The following is a 22,111-nucleotide window of genomic DNA, read 5'->3' as shown; positions in this document are numbered from 1 at the left end:
CCAATGCAAGCTTCGCCCACTCCGATATGAGCCTTATACCATCACTAAGGCTATAGGGGATAATGATTTTGACCTATATACTCCAAAAATCCTTTTCTTGCACCTAATGTTCAATCTAGACTGCCTTCGACCATACTTTCCACCATTACAGGACACATCAAACATTGCAGAACAACTCACACCAACAGAGTTAAACCCAAAATACATGGAACATGCCACAACTGATCAGATCATGGACACATAGATCAAGAACACTTGCCAGCAGAAGATCCAACTGTATCGGGTTGTCAAAGTTGGCCAGCTCCTGCACTAAGGCAAGTGGCTCACCAGGGACCAAGTTCAGCAGAAGTTTCCCCATCTCATGGAGGCACTCAACACAATGGGGACATTTCTTCATAAGGGGGGAGGAATGATCCAGGTGGATATTGGTGGCCACTTACCTATTCCAATTGGACTCCCACTGTTGTTTCTTTTCAGTTTCCTTAATTGTAGCACAACTTGCTATTTTTGGCAGTTTTTTGGGTCCTATATTTTCGAGCCCTTTTTAGGGACTAAAATGTGTTTTTAGGAAAAACATAGAGACCAGAAAAGTCTAAAATTATTTTACAAATGTTTTTTGGACTCCTCTTTGAGATCTTCAAAACGAGCTATTATGATAGCCAAACAAGGATCATATGCCAAAGTTATGACCCCAAGAAGTTGATGTACTAATTTGAGCAAACCAGGCCCATAGTTTTGGTGCTCCATCTCCTAGGGTTAGGTTTTTGGATGTTTAGGGTTTTTCATTATTTCTCAATAATAAATAGGCCTATGAGCCTCATTGTAACATAGTTCAGAGGCATGTATCCACCACATCTCTTCTCAGAGATAAGCTACCATCGCTGTAACAAGTTTATTTCCATTTATGTATGTAAGCATATTTCAATCTTTGATATTAATGAAATAAAGTTTTATTCTTGCTACATCTTTGTATTTATGTGTGTATTTGTATTTTTTTTTCATTCCTACATAAGTCCGTATCACAATGAGAAAAAGGAGAATTATCAGCAAAATCAACAACCATGCAAGAAGCTGAAAAAAAAAAAGCAAAGAAGGTCAAAGAAGAAGAATACAATTGGTAGATGTTATAACTGTGGAATACGTGGACATATAGTAACAATTTGCAATAGTGGAGAGATCATATCCTCTCAACAAAAGGAGCAACAAAAGGAGAAGCAACCACAAGAATGCATGCAAAGAAGATTTCCAATTTCACAAAGCTCACCAATAGTCAGGTATAATAATGCTTTTTATGGTTATTGTTTCTTATGAAATGATTTTGGCAGTAGGGCTATTGACTGCAAGGCACATGTAAGGAATACAAATCAGATCCACAAAATATACCGACCTATTCCTCAGTTACTTGGTCATATGAGTTGTTTTTTGTGTGACAATATTGACCATAAGCCCAAGGATTGCGAGCTACCCATGTGTTATAGGAGATCCAATCAAAGAGAGAATAACATGCAAGGCCAACGACCTAAAAAGAAGGAAGATCAACATAATAAAGTTTGGAGGAGAAAGGAGAAGTAAGGAAATCCCATAAAAAACTGAGGCCTACATAGTCTCAGGAGGAGCATATGGCCACATCTTGAGTTGCATGGAAATATTTGGAGGTGCAGTCATATTAGAAAGAGTGCATGGATGACAAATTTTCATATGAAAGAGATGCATGTGTTCAGGGGGAATGCATGAGTAAAGATGTTGAGAACAATTTCGTTGTTGCTGCTAGTAGGATGCGATGAAGGCTTGCATGATATAATTGGTATATTGATGATGCTCATACTACGATATCATATTTTTGTAATGTATTTCCATGCATGTGTAGCTGCCATGGGGATTATATGATATGTTGGAGTTAGTTCATCTATAATATGCATGTTATTACTCATGTTTTTTATTTCTAGATGTATGACACATGTTGTTGTTGATATGCATTTGGATGGTTGAGTCATGATGTTGCTATTGCATGGTGATAGATTATGTTGCTACTTATAATGTTTTGGTATGATACACGTTGCTAATGAGATATTGCATCTTTATATGGATGAGTAAGGAGAGGTTTATATGTTGCTCATACATGGATAGATTGATTATGTGGCTAGTGATGTTGTTGCTCCTTGTTGATTTGTTACTTGGAGCTAGAGTTGATACTACAATATGCTGATGCTTATGATGTTTTAGTTTTTATGCTACTACTAATAGAGATTTTGATCTCATTATATGAGGAGAGAATATGTTGACCTTGATGGTATGAGGTCAAGCATATGGTGATATATTTGTTGCTGATGGTGTTACATTGCCAAGATTTTTATATTATTGTTGTTGTTGCATAGTATCATATGCTACCAATGATTTATTTACAGCTTGATGGAGTTAGAATAGTACCATTGTAGCATGTTGTTGGTTGTTGAGCCACATTAATGATTTACTGCATGATGATGATGATGATGTACATATGTTGTTACTTCTATGTAATATTTCCATGTTGTTTATATCATATGATCATGTTGGAGATGTGTATATGGTGCATAGTGGTTTCTGGTGTTTATCATGTTTTTTTTGCAAGAATTTCATTATTGGGATGTTGATGGCCAAGGTTTTGAGATTGGTCAGGCACTAGCATATGTTATGGATAATACTCCTACTATTGTTGCCACATATAGAGAGCTTATGTCACTATGCATGGAGGCCTTGTATCTAATGCACATGCCATGTGTTTTATTTTCATTGGTGTTGTTGTTTGGAGCATATATCATTTCACTTAGATGGCATGTATTATCATTATTTTATCTTGCTGATTTACTGCTCATGTAGAGACCCATGGTGTCTAGCATGTATTGTCAATTATCTATGTATGAGCCAATTGGTGTCTAATTCATGTCTAGTCTTGTATACCATTGATGTAGCCCTAGTAAATTGGATGAGTGATGTATACTTGGGTCCATAGAGTCATTGGTTCAGTGATAGGTACATTCCTAGAGCAGTTATATGTTAGTCCTATGTACTTGTAATGACCATGTATTTTCTCCATGAAGCATTGTACTGTATGGTACTTCATTGTACACTATTGTATATCAAAGTGGTGTAGTGGATGTGTTGCTACAATAACAAAGAACGTGTGATTGCAGCTTCATTACATGCTTAGGGGAAGCATGTACATAATCAAAATTTGCATGTCATTAGTTAAAGACATGTTGGCAGTTGAGTTCCATTTTTTACATGCTTATCTTTAGAAGAGTGCTTCTCATCTCTGGTTTGTATCTGCATGGTATTGAGTATGATAGGGGGTGTACTTCTTTCATCTTACACATTCTTCGCAGTGTTCTTCGTTTTTGGTATGGTCCTTTTCCATTGATGTAAAAGGGTGAGAGATTTTGGATTGATGGATATTAGCTTCAGACTTCGATAATGTATGGAGATTAACCTCGATGTTGGCGATAAAATTAAGGTTGAGATCAATGCCAAAGGGGAAGTTTGTTGGCATTGTTTTCAATAGGGTCTTGGCATTGTACATCATATGCTTTAGGTCAACCTAATGGTACTAGTCCTTCTTGTGTTTGTGATAAGTGTTGTTGGCATGATGTAGAGTTATAGTGTTGGAAGTGTAGATTGGTTTTTTTAGTGATGTGATCTTCTTGGTGACTACTGGTTAGAATTTACGTCAACATGGTTATGATCTAGTGCAGGAACTAGTAGTTGAGTAGAGATGTCTTGCAGTTGCATTGGAAGTGTTTGGACAAGTTTTTGATGTTGTTACACGTAGTAGAGGTGTTGATCATGTCGAGGAGTTTTGTAGAATATGTCTTCATGATGAGGACATGATGTAGAGGTTTCTAGTGTGTCATTAATGATGCATAGGAGCTGGAAAATGATCTACATGTTTTGGATGAAATTTGATAGGTTTTAGAGATGGTGCAGGTGTCCCTACATGTGTTGGAGATGTTGGACAAGCTTTGGAAGAGCTAACTTACTAAATAGAGGTGACCTGCTACTTGCACATGTTTGGAGGTTTTTTTCATGGTTATCATAGGTTTGTCATAGATTTCTAGAGGTTCTATATTGTTAGGAGATGATTTAATAAGTAGCTAAACAAGCTTTGGAAGTTTGAAGCTAATAAGATACAAGAACGGGGCTAGAAATAGGGTAACTGGGGTCTCCTGAAGAAATATTGCATGGGTAACTCAGGATGTGGCTTAGGGAAGTGTGTTATAACTCAGGTTTGCAGAACAAAGGGTGCATTACCCTTTCTAAGTGTTTTTACTCTGCATTCCTTGCACACATCAGGTGTATTATGTGTTTTTTGAGCTTGTCTTCATAATGTTTCATGTAAAGGTCGGAAAAGGTCAGGGAGCTTCTAGAAAGTGGTTAAATTTGAGAATAGCCATCATTAAGTGGAGTGAGTGGCTTGATCAAGTCAAAGAGCTTAATCTAGATCAAATCAAGAGTACGAATAGAGTCTGTGGAGCTCATTAGTTCTTGGTAATTATTGATTTTAGCACCTCAATTCATATATATACTAGACAGAGCTCAAAGATTATTTGGTTGGATGTATTTTGAGTTGAGTGAGTGTGAGAGAGGAGGATTGTGTGCAAGTTGCATGAGGGTTGTTATGCATATTTTCTAAAGTAGTTTGCAGGTGCGGCAACAGGTAGCAGGAGTATGTTTCAACCAACATTTTGTGTAGTGAGAGAGGAGATGAAGTAGAGTTTGATTGCAGATTTATTTGGTGTTTGGAATCAACTAATTTATTCTCCAGCTCGTTTGTTGTGTGCAACAATTGTTTGTGAGAAAATTTTCTATTGTACATAGGGTTTTTGCTGATTATTGGGTGTGTGTTATATTATTTCCATGCACCATGGGTTCTAGACCCAATAATATTTTAGCAGAACCAAGGATTGGGGGCAGACCCAAAGATGGTGGGAAGACTTACTCATGGTTTTGGGAATGGTTTTCATGCATGGTTTTTGGGCATAGTTGTTTTTTCCCATGATATTTGTAAATCCAGTCAAGGGAACTATAATTATGTACTAACCTATGGTTATTGGATTGGGGTTTATGAATGATTCAAAATGTATATATATGTATTGTAACATTGAAAGGAATATAATGAAAAATCAATCTAGTATTCCCAGTTTTGGGATCCATGGGAAAACCTCAGTGTATGTTTTTTTAATGTTCCCTCCATTATTTATTTTTCTTTTTTAAGAATTCATTTGTAGGTAATTTTTGTATAGGGTTAAAACCTACATTTGGTATCAAAGTTATTTTGGCTTCAAGGGGACACCTTCACTGCTAAGGGGTTTTGCTCAGGTTTTTGGTAGACCTTGTTACAGTGGGAGATATGTGGTATCAATTTTTTCGGTGAATAGTGGAAAGATAAAGATCGAGAAATTAAATGGACAGAGTTTTGAGTTATGGAAGCTCAATCTAGAGGATATATTGGTGGATATAGATCAGTGGATCATGCTAGATCCAAATACTAAACTAACAAAAATGTCAACAAAAGATTGGATGAAGTTGGATCAAAAGGAAAAAAGTACAATATGTTTGTGTATCTTTGATTCAATATTGTTGAATGTTTTAGGAGAAGCTACAACAAAGGCTTTGTGGGACAAGTTAGGGACTTTGTATCAATCTAAGTCTATGGTGAACAAACTGTTCCTACAGAAGAAAAATTGTATAACCTGAGAATGAAGGACAGAGATTCAGTGACAAAGAATTTGAATGCCTTTAATACTATTGTAATCCAATTGTTATCTGTTGATATTAAAATTTTAGATGAAGATAAGTGCATCATTTTTCTGTGTTCTCTACCAGATTTGTGGTTTAGTTTGGTTGTTGCTTTAGATATCAATACAACTACTTTGAATTTTGATGAAATAGTCTCATCCTTGTTGTCGGAGGATATGAGACAGAAAAATATGGAGATCCCAAATGGAGATACCTTGTCTGTGAGAGGACGATACTAGAACATAAAAAAAAATAAGTCCTCAAGTGGGATATCTAAATCTATAGAGAAATTTAAATCTCCAGGAAAATATGTGAAGATATGTTGGAAATGCGGAAAGGAAGGGCACTACAAAAAGGACTGTATATCTAAATTTCTTGAGAAAGGAATGGGTTTTGATGATGCTCCTTCTGTAGATGCGAAAACCACCTCATATGAAGGTGGGGATGTGTACTTGGCTTCTTTTTCAAGTACACATGTAGATCATGAGCAATGGTTGATTGAATTAGGTGCATCCTTACACTTTACTCCCCATAGGGAGTGTTTATGTAAGTATAAGAAATATGATGGTGGTGATGTCTTCCTGGGAAATTATAGGAAGGCCAAAATCAAGGGACACAAAAAATTCAAGCTAAAGTTTCAAGGTGGAAGGATTAGAACACTTCTTGGTGTTCTACATATTACTGCATTGGCCATAAATATGATTTCTGTAAGCAAGATGGATGATGCAGGTGTAAAAATGGTGTTTTAGAAAGATACCTGCAAGATGGTTTGAGAAGCACTAGTTTTGATTCAGGGAGTTTAGATTGGAACACTATACAAGCTTCTGGGTAGCACTACTATTGTTGGGGGCAACAATTATGTGGTTTCTGAAAGTGAAGCTAAAAGTCTAGTGGTCTCTTGAGAAAAGACCATGCTATGGCATAAAAGACTTGGACACATTGGAGAGAAAGGCCTTCAAATACTACATGTTAATGGTATGGTAGAAGGTATGTCTAATTTCTCTTTGGATTTCGATTTATGAACATTGTGTATATGGGAAGAAAAATTGGGTGAGTTTCCCCTCAGGTGCTAGGAGGGAAAAACGAATATTAGAGCCTGTGCATAGTGATGTGTTTAGACCTGTTTCAATTCCATATCTGGGTAATTATATGTAATATGTCTCATTTATAGATGAATTCTCAAGGAATACATGGATATATTTCCTCAGGAAGAAATATGAAGTCTTTGACATGTTCAAACAATTTAAAGCTCTAGTGGAAAATCAGATATAGAAGAATATTAAGGTGTTGAGGACAGATAATGGTGGAGAGTTTTGCAAGAAGGAATTTTAAGAGATCTATAAGAAGTGTGGTATAGCACGACAAAAGACTACTCCATACAAACCTCAACAAAATGGACTTGCAGAAGGAATGAACAAGACGTTGACAGAAAAGGCAATAAACATGCCCAATGGCACTAGATTAGGGAAGAAATTATGGGCAGAGATAGTGCATACTACATGTCACCTAGTTAACATATAATCTTCATCAACAATGGAGGATAAGAATCCACATGAGGTATGGACTAGTAAGAATCCCTCTCTTTCACATCTGAGGGTATTTGGTTGTGATGCATATGTACACATTCCAAAGGAGAAAAGAACCAAGTTGGATAATAAATCTGAAAGGTGCATCTTTATTGGGTATAAGGATGTTTTAAAAGGTTATAAGCTTTGGAACCCATAAAAAAGGAAGGTTGTGTACAACTGAGATGTAATGTTTAGAGAGGTCAAAGATGTTATTAAACATGAAGTCCTACCAAAGGAACCTGAGAAAATAGAGTTTGAGCCGAAGGAGGAAGAATCAAACTCTACAATAGAACAAGAATCAAAAGAGGAAGAGTCACACACTCCAGCTTTGAGGAGATCAGTTCGAGAGAGAAGGAAACTAGAGAGGTGTAGCCCATCTTCTTTCTATTCAAATTTTGCTTTATCTATTACTAATGATGATCCTAGAACTGTTAGGGAGGCAATGATTCAGAGGATGGAAAACTCTCGAATGAGGCCATGGTTGAAGAAATGACATCTTTGGACAAAAATGAGGCTTGGGATCTAGTGGAGTTTCCGGTTGGACGGAACCCATTCATACGAATGGGTGTTTAAGAGGAAGATGAATTTAGAAGGAAAGGTGGAGAAATACAAAGCTCAGATGGTAGCAAAGGTTATTCCCAGGTGTCATGAATTGATTTTGGTGATATTTTTTCTCCTCTTGCCAAGTTAGCTTCTATTAGATTACTTTTATCTGTTGTTGTTTCTTTTGAGGTAGAACATAGGATGTGAAGACAACATTTCTTCATGGGGATATGGAAGAAGAGATGTGCATGAAGCAACTAGAAAGATTTGCGATGAAGTATAATAAAGAACTGGTATGCAAGTTGAAAAATTCTTTGTATGGTTAAAACAATCACCAAGGATGTGGTATCAGAAATTTGATACATATATACCTGGATTTGGCTTCACAAGAATCAAAGTGGATCATTGTGTGTATTTTAAATTAATTGGCGATTGTGTTATTTATTTTCTATTGTATGTGGATGATATCTTATTGATTGGAAATGACAAAGAAGTTATCTAGGATTTGAAGACCCAACCATCCTCCAAATTCAACATGAAGGATCTTGGTGCTGAAAACTATATTTTGGGCATGGAAATTAAATGAGATTAGGAAAAGAGGAAACTATGGTTAAACCAGAGAAAGTATTTCTATACAATAATGCAGAGGTTTAATATGTAGGATAGTAAACCAGTCAAGGTTCCTACTCATGTAGGTGTAAATTTATTTGTTGAATAATGTCCCAAGACACAAGAAGAGGAAGAGGACATGCCACATGTTCCATATGTGAGTGTGGTTGGTAGACAAATGTATGCAATGGTATGTACTATACTAGACATTGCACATGTAGTGGGAGTATTGAGAAAGTTTATATCAAAACCACATAAGGAACATTGGACAATACTGAAGTGGCTTTTCAGGTATTTCCCCGGTGCTAGAGATTATGGTATGTGTTACCAAGGATGAACAAGATTGGTTAGATTTTTTAACATCTATAGATTTGTTGATGTAGATTTGGCTGGAGATCTAGATTGGAGAACATTTACAAGTGGGTATGTGTTTAACCTATTTGGAGGAGTAGTCATTTGGATGGACAAGAGATAGTATGTAGTGGTACTTTCAACTATAGAGGTTGAATACATGGCAACCACTCATGCAATCAAGGAAGCAGACTGGTTGCAAATATTGTGTTCAAGTATGAGGTTGGTACAACGAGCTATAAGGATAGACTGTGATAGGCAAAGTGCAATTTTCTTGGGAAAGAACCCTTCATGTCATTCGAAGATGAAGCACATTGATGTTTAATATCATTTTGTGAGGGATATGGTTGAAGACAACAAGCTGTTGCTGGTAAAGTTGGACACTTTGAAGAATGTTGCAGATGCATTGACAAAGTCTGTGAGCACTGAGAAGTTTTCTTGGTGTAGAGAAACAATAGGCATTGCAACCCTGGACCAATGACTAAGCTCTCCTATGAACCTTGGTGTGGAAATAAAACAACAAGTGGGAGAATGTTGGGCCTATGTTATATTTTTTCCATGCATCATGGGGTTTGGGGTAGCGCCCTAGAAAAAAAAAAAATAAATAAATAAATAAAAAAAAAAAAATTTAGACCCAATAATAGTTGGGCGAACCCAAGAATAGGGGGAAGACCCAAAGATGGTGTATGAAACTACCCATGGTTTTGCACATGGTTTTTGGACACGATGGGTTTTTTCCATGGTATTTGTAGATCGGGTCAAGGGAACTACGATTTTCTTATAATCCAGAGTTAGTGGATTGGGGTTTATGAATGCTTCGACATGTATATATATGTATTGCAACATTGAAAGGAATATAATGAAAAAATAAATCTAGTATTCCTGGTTTGGGATCCAATATAAAATCTCTGTGTATATTTGTTTTATGTTCTCACCATTGTATGTTTTTTTTTTTGTTTTAAGAATTCATTTGTAGGTAGTTTCTGTACAGGGTTAAAATATAAATTAATGCATTTATCAGATCATTTTATGCAACGTTTGTATTGATTCATTTTATTTTGGAGATTTTTTTGTATGCCTTGAAGAGATTGTTGTTGTGGTGTTCATGTTGAGCAGTTCTCGGTTCCAGTCTAAAAAAGTATGAAAAGAGAACCACATAGAGGAGAGGAGTTGGAGGACTCGAGTGAAATCAATATCGAGAGTAGTTTTCTCTATCCAATGGTAGTTGGGTAATTTAGAAGAAAATTGGCGAGGCTTTTTGGTCATGGTGGCATCCGACAAATAGGAGTCTGTAGAGTCGCATGATATCTTAAGAGTAACCAGGGAAGGATAGTTAGCCGTGATGGCTTCCAGAGGATGATTATCTGTAGGTCCGCATGAGAAATATATCTCCATTTTACAGTAGCCACCTGAATATCTATGTAAACAATTTTCTTGATGTAATAAAATATTTTGAGCAGCGCAACAACAATATGACTTTTCCACCAACAATTCTTGTGTCCCTTGTGTTGAATGTTTTCATGGTTTCTAGTTTATTTTTGATGGTTTGATCTCTCTTTATGTGTTTCAATTATGCATGGTTTAATTAATAATTACTTGGATAAATTTTTATAAGTGCCATCACTAGTGATTCAACCGCATCTCACCCCACCCCCCTCTTAGTAATGATCTAGTTTCCAACATGTTTCTTCCATCATGCCAATCCCCATAAAACCTTAGGCTTTAATTATCCAAAAATTATAATAAAAAATCATTAATCATCAACAACATGCTTTCAATATTCTTGACCATAAGTTCTCATTAACAAGTGGTGAAGAGGGTCCAAGGAACTACATAAATCAAGAAGAGAACTAATAAAATCATGATTGAAAATTCATAGGAGGGTAAAATAATAAAAGAGAGCCTAAGTGCATCTTTGTATGCAATGACCCAAGTCAAGATAAGTAAAAGTTTTAGGATTTAACATAGGAAGTGAACAATTAACAATTTAGTTTCATTAATCAATTTGGTGATAAACGCTCTCCTCTTCATAAGCCATATAGACTTATCTTTTATTTCCCTCTCTCTTTTCGATTTTTTTCATAACTCTTCTATTATGTTACAATAAAATCTTGTCTTAGGTCGCTAACTCCTTTTCCATAACATTGAACTACTTGTTCTTGTCATATTTTATCTTGGTTATTCCTTTTAGGGCTTCATGTTTTTTCTTAGGATTTATCCATTGGGTTAATCCCCTCTATCATTGTGGTAATGCATGTACAGGGTAATGCATGTACCATTATTTTAAGGGAAATTTGGGTCACCATGCACATTTGTATGGTATATCTAGACGTTTCTATTGCATTAAATCATAGATTGAAATCATGTCTAATTTGTAGGAAGGTGTAGTAACTTCTATAGGTCCATTTGGTTGGAATAAATATCTCCTGGGAAACTATGGAAACTCTCATCTTCAACCCAAGTCACTTATGTACCTACAAGAGCATTATTCTAAGTGACTTCCTTCTTTTGCATTATTATATCATCTTAAACATTTGGAACACGTATCTCACCAAAGGTTATTAGTAAATTTAACCCAATGAATTTGTGCCTTTGATAATTTGTTAATATAATATTTGTGTCGATATCTAATCAAATTACCCTATTTAGTCTGCAATACTAAGTCACATAATCAACCATAGAACCATAATTATTCTATTGTAATTCCCTCTGTTTTTCTTCCTCTTTCTCTATTTTTGCATTTTTATTTTTTTTTCTCTAAAATAGGGTGGAAACTATACTCTTTCCTTCCTTCTTTTCATAGTGCGATACCTCACTCTAATCGTCACATTCAAAATGGTGTCCACTATGTGTATGGACTATTTAGTTACCCCATGAAGAGATGTTTCATGGATATGGTGATTATTATTGTCTAGATATTAACAATGTACAATAAATAAAATTGTGATGTTGTGTGACCATGTATAGGAGTTTTGGAAAATTTTCTTGCGCAAGTTTCAAGATACATATTTGGAGGCTCTAAAAAGGAGACTTGACACATATGATGGGTATTTTTATGATCCATAATAGACAGTATGAACACCTTAAAAGTACGACAAAATACCAATTATTGTAGGATTGAAGATTCACATGTTTGAAAGAAGTCGTTTAAGGGGGAGAATTAGGCATAATGACTTCTTTGTATATGCATGTAAAGTCTATAAACCATTGGTGTTCCTAAAATAAATATTGAGAGTTTCTAGAGATTAATGTTTATTTTGGATGATTGTGGCTAAGTTTTGGCCCCATATTGGAACAAATCCAGAAGAGACATATCACAAAATTTGTACAAAAATATGCACGATGTCAACTCATTATGATGTATATTCAATAATCCAAGTATCAAATCATTGTGGGTGCTAAAAGCCTACCTCTAATATTCTCCCTTATGGTTCTTATTTTTTATGTATTGCTTTATACATTCTATAACCTCAATAAGAAAAAATTATAAATTATGGTTTTAAAAGAAGAAATATTTGCTTGACATGAAAAAAATTCAGATAATTATATACTATCCAAATGCGCAATAAATTAACAAATAGGTTGATGCAATCCATTCATCCATCCTTCGATCAATGAATCATGAGTGTGTATCAACTACCTTGTTAAATATGCTAATTAAACCCTTCAATAAATCCTTGCATATGTAGAAACTACCTTCATAAATGGTGGAGAATTAAGGTATATGATAAAGGATGATTTAAATAGGTAGAATTTTATAGTTTATTCCAATGACATATGTGAACTGCACCAACTAGGGAGAGTAAGTGCATCATGAGAGACAATGATTTGAGGACGTAGAGTTTGATAGTTTTCCTACAAATCATGTTAATTAGAATTCCCCTACCTTGTTAGAATCTGGTAAACAAAAATTATTCAATTTTTAGACAATCCATTGCAGTGAATGAATTTTTACTTTATGGGTTGATTTAGAGACCCTAAAAAATACTTAGTCACATTGTAAATGAGGTGATAATAGAATTTGAAATGATGGAATTTTAGTCTCAAAATTCTGGAAAAAAATTGTATTGAAAATTACCCCTAAATAAAGAACTTTCACTTATAAAACGGGTGTTATAATTGGCTATTGTCCCATGCCAAGGTTGTGATGTCAATGACCTTTAACCTACAATATATCACTGCTAAGCCTTGTTGATTTAATGGGTGGGATGTCATTAGGGACTCTTAATGGAAAATTGTTAAAATGTAAAGCATTCTAACAATGTTTAATCCCATTCACTCCCAACATATAGTGATATTTCATGTATAAAAATATCACTATTCAACTTCATTAAGATCTATTAGATATTTTTCAATATGATAACTATAATGGTATCAAGACTAGAATTGGTAGCCTTTGCAATCCCAACTACTTTTCTTCTTCTCTTTCTTTAGGCTTCCCTCTCTATGTACAAATGATAAGGAAGACATGTAAAACGATGCACATGTGAAATTGTTGGAACAAAATGCCAATCACATAACACTCTAGACAAAAAGTTGACATAGTGTTTATAATTTTCCTTTGCATGGTCCATGGAGACAACCTTTAATTTTGTTTTCAAATATTTTAAAGGGAGTTTTGAATTAGTATTTATTTTCTTGAGAATGCGAAAATGGAAAAGAGAAAAAAATATTATTATTTTGAAATGTATCATATTGTAGTTTATAAAATTAGAATTATGGTGGACAAGGTTTCAGTGAGATGATTAAGCACAAGTGGTGGTGTTTCACATCGAGATTCAGATTCCCTTAAGACATGTTTTTCTTAACATAGGTCCATTAACACGTGGTAGGAATTAGATCAAGGTACAAACCTTGGGTGAGTTTCATAAAATAGATACCCACAACCCCCACCACCTATGCCAAATAGAACTTCAAGAATGTTTGATGCTCATTAAATCCTGTTAATTTCCATTTTATAGAGGAGGTTGCTTCATGTACAAGAATATTCCAAAACATATTGTCAAAAAATAGAGGACTTAATCTTTTTTAAACCCTAAAATTACTATTTCTTCCAAGAGCACCCAAGTTATCAAGTTCATTGCTTTACAATAATGATTCCATTATATGGTTTGAATTATAAACAATTTACAAGATAAGTGAGTCTATGTGTAAACAATCCTCTAATAACATATGTTGAATATTGATGAGAAATATATCTAAAATAAATGAACAAAGATTCAAATTTATAGAAAGATCTTAAAATTAATTTTTCATCTATAAACTATTTATCTCTTTGGATATTGCTTTATGGAAATTATATTTAAAAAAAAATGTATTATAAATAATTATAATTTTATTTTATGAAAGGAATAAGAAGATTGACTAGCACAAATAACTATGATTACATATGAAGAAGTATTGCACAATAGATCAATTTTTTAGGTTTATTTATGTGAAGCCTTTCTCGTTAGCTGCAACATGGAGGATTTAAGAGGGACAAGTAAAGAAATTAAGAATTGAATGTGATCTAAAGATACCAAGGTTTTGGATATTTTTTTTATAGAATAATAGAAACGAGTTAGGTATATAGAGATGGGGATGGATGACATAGTATATGATAGAAATGAATATAAAAACTAATTTTAAAGAAGTATGTTTTGTAGGTTGTGTTTTTATTGAATTAGAAAATATTTACATCAATTTAGAAAATTTATTATCTCTAGTTTTCCATTTTGGAAACCAACCTAGAGGCAATAAAATAAAGTAAAAAACTTACAAAATTGGAGGAGATTGCATGAAAATAGAAACCAAAACCATTTGTTTCCCAACTCAAGGGGAGACCAACAACAAGAGCCATTAAATTGGTCATTGAGTTCTGCAAATGTATTTTCTTCATTTTTTCTTTTGAACATTAATCCACCTAAAGAAATTTTTGGGAGAAGATGACATGGAAACAATGGCTACATTTCCTTGAGGCATTTCCATTTTTGAAGGATCTGTAACAATGACTACTTCTTTATCACTATCTAAGAGATCTGATTCATGAAGACATTTATGTCCACTTGCGGAAAATCCTAGGATCATGGTCATATCAATCTCTTCTCCATTTGAGGGATTTGGGTGGGAGTGGGGCAATGAAAAATGGGGATGAAGAATCACAGAGTTAGTGGGATGAGTTGGCACTAAAACGAGTTGAGCTAAGGTCAAAGGACTATGTTTGGTTGTAGTTTCTTTTTCTTGCTACTTCTTATCTTGCTTGTGGGATAAGGGATTCTTATATCCTTTTGGGTCTTTCCATTCTTGATTCTTTTCTTATCACAGAGGGGATGATAATTCCCTTCATAATAAGGGTAATAATTATGGAGATGACCTGGTTGTTGCTAGGGCCTACAAAAAAGGTTGTGTTTCCATAATCCACCAGCTATGAAAAGGTTATGCCATTCCAATTGACAAGGATCCTATAAGGAATCCCTTTTCTAATATAAATATTTTAACACATATGTGTGAAAATGTTACAATACTCCTCTTAATCTTTCTTATATCTATCTTAATAAAATTACCAAGTAAGTTTCCTACAAAAGCTAAGACATCTAGAGTTAAAAAATAAATGGGTATAATAGGAATTCTTATCCAAACTAGAGTGGCTAGAGTTTTCATGGATAAAAGGTTGAATTCATGAAACCATTGTTGAAATGAGAGCCTAGAGAGACCACAAAAATAGGGTCCTACATCAAAATCTCTTTGATGGTCCTCTCAATGTTTGGAAAAAATGACAAAGAATCCTTTCGAACAGAAATACAAATCCGTATTGGAGGACTAGATTTGATGCACTCATTCATGGAGTTCGGATGTTGATGGCTAATAGGCCTCACTAATAGGTATATAACAAGGCCCATATGTTCATCCTTCAACATACATTTACCTCTCTACTTGCATTTGATAACACCTTTTTTATTATAATGTGTTTATTATGAAGATTAAAGGATGTTTATCATATATTATGGCCTAATATGACTAATGTGTAACAAAAGGGTGCATTTATTGTGTAGAAGTATGTTGGAGGTATATGGAGGAGATGTAAGAGGATTTTCCCTTGCATTTACTCGCTTAAAACTCAACTTTCTCCATGTATTTCGTCACTTACAGTTCAAAGATCTATGGAACAATTGATGAACTCAAGGATTGTGGGGATCTCAGGGAGCTAGATCCAACTTTTTAGGTATTTTTGAGGGAAGAAGCTCTCCTTCCAAGGATAATTTCCCTAAACCCTCTTTGTATAAATAAATAAGCCCAAGGGCTTAGTGGGATTGAATTTTTTAGTGAAGAATAGTGACTTCTAGAGCCAAGAACTTGTACTTGTCATTTTCATTTCCATACCATATACTTGAGTACTTGTTGAGATCAATGAGAAGTATTTTCTTTCCTTTAATATAAGTGTGTTATGGAGGATTGAGTTCCCTTGGATTAGGGCCCAACCCAAGCACTTTAGTCTCTCTCCTTTCTAAATTTTATTATGCATTTTTCTTTTCTATATTTAGGTTAGACGTATTTCATTTCTTGCACGTTTTGCTTATATGAAAAGTTGCTTTTGCAGCACTTTCAATCACCTATATTGTGGGAAGTTTGGTTGTAAGCCTTCTATTGGAAAGCAAAAAAAAATAGGTTTCATTTTCCATGTAATAGAAATATATGGAATAAAATTCAACTCATCGTTTCCTTTTTAGTTTAATTTTCTACAATTGACATTGTTAGCATGCTTTAGATGTTTTGCAAGATTGATTAATCTTTTTGGTGTGTGGGTCATAATATTGGGTTGCAGGGAATAACATTTTTATTTCCAATTGTCATCCTACTATAAAAATCCTCCTTCCTTCCTTGAAAGCCTCTTCAAACATATTGTTCATCGAGAGTTCATTTCAGATTTGTTAGAGACCTTTGTTGGCATCTCTCCTTATGGAAGATGAGCTCTTGAGGGGCACTAAAAAAAGTAGAGAAAAAAACATAAAAAACAAAACACACACACACACACACATTTATTTCATGCCTTGTAGGGTTAGGGATAACCTAGGGAATTTTTTTCCAAAAGCCCTCACTCTTACAAGCAGTTAATTGACACTCTTCTTTGGTGATTATGAACCTCCTACTTTGACCACATAGGAATTTTAAAACATTGTAGGTGAGAAGCCAAAGATCTTTGAATAACCCATAGTGGAGGAAGAACCTACATCACCTACCCAAAATATGGTTGAAACATGTAGATTGAACTCTTTCCTATTGGAGAAACCAATGGGGAACCAAAAATGAAGAAAATAAACCCCACTGCTCTTCCACACTTCCATGGATTAAGTTTTGAGGACCTTGACACATTCATGTTTGAGTTTGTTGTGGTTTGTAGAAGCTATGATTACACTTATGATGAATAGAAGCTAAATGTTTTCCCTTCTACCCTCAAGGATGTAGCCTTATGCTAGTTCATGAGCCTAAAAGGAGGAAGCATCACAACTTGGCCTCAAATGCAGCGAGATTTTAATCAGAAATATAGGGATTATTGTATATCAAGGGAAAAAAGAGAGGATATCTTCATGTTGACCCTAGGGCTAGATGAATCCTTAGAGGATTATGAAGAAATATTTCACCTCAACTATAGATGAGCTAATTTTACCCTTGACCCAGAATCCCTGAAGCTTGCACTTCTTTGTGGGATTAGAGAGGATTTTATGGAGACCCTTAATATTTTGTTTGTTGGAGACATTTACTAGCTGACTTATGAAGACATCAAGATAATATTTAAGAACTCGTATAGGGTTGCAGGGAAGAGAAGTAGGTCTAGTTAAGGCGTGTTTAATTATTTTACCTCTTATCAAACATGAAATAGGGAACATGCTATAATATTTCAAGAGTGAAATGTTACATACCTTTTCCTTACAAATGGATACCATGCAGATTAAGAAAAAGTGAGAGGAGGCAAAAAGGGCACTAGCTATCTTTTTCCCTAGATGCACCAAGAGGCACCCTAGAATTGAGTGCCCACTGAATGTAATCAAAGTCTACTATGTTTGTGAGGAGAAAGATGCAACTGAAAAATATCCCTATCTTCTAGGCCTGAAGGTTGTATATCAAGGGGAAGAGGGTGTATTAGAGCAACTTTGTTTTGTCAATTAGAGAAGGAAACAAGGCCCTCGGCCATACCAACAAGGCATGCAAGGTGTGCACTACTCTCCTTTTAATCCAAATCAGAGTGCACCCTTTCAGCCTTGGTATCCTCCAGCCAACTCACCTTGGTCCATGCCTACCCCTTGGTCTTATCCTCCTTAGTATCCTCCTCAACCTATTAATCCACCCTTCCAGCAATATCAATGTCAACCTCCTCAATGGGGCAACCCTTCACAAGTATGGAGGCCTAAGGAATCCCAACCACCCACCTTAATGCCTCCTACTCCTCCTCCTCAACCACAAATACCCCATAATAATCCACCCAAGAAACCTTAGATGCCTACCCAACCCAATCCAAACCCAAATAATAAGTAGGACCAATAAGTATATAATGGGGAAGCATCCTATCATTCCAATGTTGTGGATATCCGATAAATCAACATTAGGTATGGGAAGGTATTTCTAGATGCTCACCCACCTTCTCCTTCCAAATATCTTGAAGAAGAGAAAGAATACAATACCCCTAAAGACAAAATTCCTCCCTATCCTGAAATGTTGGTCCAACCTAAACAAAACATCCGAGAAGGGGAAAAAATTCTAGGATAATTGAAGAACATGTGTTAAAATACCCCTTCTCCATTCCATCAAATATGTTCCCATCTATAACAAGATTATCAGGGAAGAGTGTTTCAAGATGCGTGGAAGAAGAAAAAGAGATGCCCCCACTATCAACATTATTGGGTAGCTCACCAATCTAATGATTGGGAAGATCATCTTGCCAAAGTATTTGGATATTGGTAGCTTGGTAGTGGATATAAACATCAATAGTATTGTAGTTCCAAACACACCGATTGACCTTGGGGCTATAATCAATGTCATGAATGGAGAAACTATGTTAAAGATCAAGTGCCAAGGGATGTTGAGGAAGACCACCACAATGCTACAACTTGCAGACATATCCATAGTAGCCCCTAAGGTTGTTATTGAGGATGTGATGGTCTCCATTGATTCCTAGGAGTACCCCACAAATGTCCTTCCGTCCAAATCAAAACCAAGTTTAATGAATACCCTCTCATTTTAGGGAGACCTTGATTAGTTACTGTTGATGCTTACAACAGTTGCAGGGCTAGAAACATGACAATTAAAAATACATAACTCACAAAGAAGCTTGTGTTATATCCCCCTACTCAACCCCTTATTGAGTATGAATTACCTTTGGGTGTAGAGGAAGAAGAAAACGAATATTTTTATCAGTCATCCTCTAAGCCAATATTTACATTAGATACTACTATTGGAAGTAGACAACTAGATCAGGATGACCTTAATGATAACTTTTTGCAAAACCAACCTCCTGCTGCATGCTAATTGATGAGCTAGTAGAAGAATCCTTAGGGAAACTTGAGAACAACCCATGGGCCAAATTGTTCACTTCCAAATCTGATCAAGATCATGCTAAGGTTGTGGAAACCAATCCATCCAAAATCCAGAAATTCAATCCTCCCCTCTTAGCAAAGCAAGAAGAGAAATTGCTCATTATGTTAAGGCAACATCTTGATCTTTTTCATGGGACTATAAAGAGATGAAAGGGGTGAATGCCTCAGTGTTTACCCATCATATCTACATTAAATAAGGATGTAAACCTATGTGCCAACCATAAAGGAGGATGAGCCCTGCCCTTAAAGACATTGTGAAAGAAGAACCGCAGAATTTATTAGATGCAAGATTCATTTATCATCTTTCAGATAGTAAGTGGGTGTCTCCTCTCGTTATAGTACCTAATAAGAATGGGAAGTGGAGAATATTTTTTTACTATAGGGAAATTAATAAGGTCACAAAGAAATACCATTTACCCTTACCTTTCATTGATCAAGTTTTGGATGGTCTTGCAAGGAAGTTATTTTCTTTATTGGATGGTTTTAATGGGTATAATAAGATCCAGACCAACCCTAAGGATCCATATAAGAGCACCTTCACATGTCCATGGAGAACCTTTGCTTATAGGGTCCTTCCCTTTGACTTATGCAATTCCCCTACTACCTTCCAAAGGGTAGTGTTGAGTATTTTTCTGATCTTTTTCATGATATAGTTGAAATTTATATGGATGATTTCACTCCTTATGGGAATGATTTCCAAGAATCTCTCTCCAACCCATGTAAAGTTTTAAAGAAATGCATTGAAATGAATCTCTCACTAGGTCCAGAAAAGTGTGAATATTTTATGAATGCAAGGAGTTTCCTAGGTCACTTCCTCTCTAAGGAAGGGATCCAAGTTGACCCTAACAAGATCACCATTATCAAAAGGATCACTGTCCCTCAGAAATAAAGGGATTTTAGAATCTTATTAGGACTATATGGATATTATAGGAGGTTTATCAAGGACTTTAGTAAGATGGCTTCACTTTTGTTTGGATTGTTAACTAAGGATTCAATTTTTTCTTGGACAGATAAGTACCAAGAAGCATTTGAAGATTTGAAGGAGAATTTGCACACTACACCAATTCTGAGGGGACCAAATTGGACCTCTCCTTTTCACATCCACACAGATTCATCCAACAAGGGTATATGAGAAGTGATGAGCCTCATAAATGGGTAATTATATGGGCTCATTTTACCTCCTAACCTAGTCAAATCAACCATTCTCTTAGCATTTTGCATGATTTTCTAATTATATTTATGCTTATAGAGTGAGTTGAGTTAGTTATGATGCCATGAGGTCTAATATGTGTTAACGCATATTTTTGTTGAATTTCGAAGACAAAGTCAAAGATTTAAGGGAAAATTGGCAGAAATAATTCGAAGTGGACAAAGGAGAGGGTTTATAGGAGGGTATCCCCCTCATTTATGACTCCCCACTTCAAATTCTCCTTCATGCAGCTCGGAGCACAAAGAACCAAATCAATGCACTAGGAGGCAGCCAAGCAAGTGGAGGATAACTTCTATTTATCTCAAGTTTTGGAAGCCAAGCATCCTTGATTTTAAGGAATTTTTTGGGAGCTTCAATTGTATAAGTAGAGAGGCCTAGGGCCTCATTAGGAAGTTAGTCAAATTTTTAAATTTTTGTTGCAGCTTTGCTCTGCTCAACTTCGAGCTTATTATCTTGACAGTTCATGTAATCTTGTTATTGTTTTGAGAATAAAGATGGAATCTTTTTTGAGTCAACACCGAGTTTTCTCAGAGGATAAAGCTCTTGGGTTAGGGCCTGATCCAAGCAACCTAGCTCCTCTTTTCATATACTTTTTATGTTTCATTTAAGTTTGTAGATCAGGTTGTTGTTAGATGAATTTATTTCTCGGTTAAGAATAGGTTGCTTTTGTTGATTTAAAAGGTTGTTTCCATTTGAGTTTTCCATAGCAGGTTGAACAGTGATAGAAAGAAGATATAAAAGGAAATCAACAGAGCCTTCGCCTCCTTTCCTCCCTTTGGGACCATGAGTTGAGGCTAAAACCCTCTTGCTTCCACAAAAAACACAGATTTGCCTTCTCCATAGGATTTCTAGTGTTGCAGTTCGTTAGAAGGTTAATTCTTTGCTTTAGATCTCTTTCACCATGCTCGTTTCTGTCTTGTAATAAGTTTCCTTCCATGCTTTCTCTAATTATTGAATTTTTCAACATTTCTTTCCATAGCTCATAATCTAGATTAGCTTGATGCAAAAATTATGTTTTTTGATGTACTTAGTTTCCTTGCTGGCTTGATCTCCTTGTTTGATTTTCAGATCCTTTTGTAGCAAATCTCTTCTCACAGCAAGTCAACCTACTAGCCGTCACATTCTCTCCCTGATCTATGCCCTACAGGTCACCCAAAGTTCACCTCAAACTACCTTAGTTTTCTACGTTTTTCCATAGGATTTCTTCCTCTCTCCCGACCATCTTTTCCTCTCCTAGCAATCCTTGGTGACCCCTATGCACCTTAAAACATCATCCCAGCCTTCAGATACCCTTTCCACCCACTCCCACACCTTCAAAACCTTCAAAACTGCTCTCGGCATCCTCCTATAGACCCCCTGTAGACCTCCTGTAGATCCCCTGCAACCTCCTGTGGATTTTTTTGTAGGGTTCTTTTTGAAGTCTAATTGCGGGAAAATGCTCAAGAAGACCACCTGAGACCTCTTAGGACCCATCCACACCATCATACATC

This window comes from Pinus tabuliformis, chromosome 7 (genome assembly GCF_031772625.1).
Source record: "Pinus tabuliformis cultivar Carrire ecotype Pingquan chromosome 7, CPIR1, whole genome shotgun sequence".
NCBI classification, from domain to species: Eukaryota; Viridiplantae; Streptophyta; class Pinopsida; order Pinales; family Pinaceae; genus Pinus; species Pinus tabuliformis.
This window is presented reverse-complemented; position numbering follows the sequence as displayed.